The sequence below is a fragment of the Rhincodon typus genome, chromosome 5 (genome assembly GCF_021869965.1).
Source record: "Rhincodon typus isolate 14 chromosome 5, sRhiTyp1.1, whole genome shotgun sequence".
Taxonomy (NCBI): Eukaryota; Metazoa; Chordata; class Chondrichthyes; order Orectolobiformes; family Rhincodontidae; genus Rhincodon; species Rhincodon typus.
In genome coordinates, this window is record NC_063336.1 from 49,732,014 (window position 1) to 49,732,311 (window position 298).

The following is a 298-nucleotide window of genomic DNA, read 5'->3' on the forward strand; positions in this document are numbered from 1 at the left end:
GCTGCCATCAGGTCTGAGGAAGGGTCACCAGACGCAAAGCATTAAGTCTGACTTTTTTCTTCACAGATGCTGCCAGACCTGCTGAGCTTTTCCAGCAACTTCTGTTTTTGTGAAACCCCTGAAAAAGCCTATTTGCTCATGTTTTAGGTAAAGTGCTTTGAAAAGTACTCTATACCCACCCCAAACTAGCAAATCTCACTGGAATGAAATCACTCCTAGTGGTAAAACAGTGAACAGCCCTCAAGCGCTTTCTTTGCTGTTCGAGATGTCAAGCTCTCAGCTGACTGAAGCATGTGAT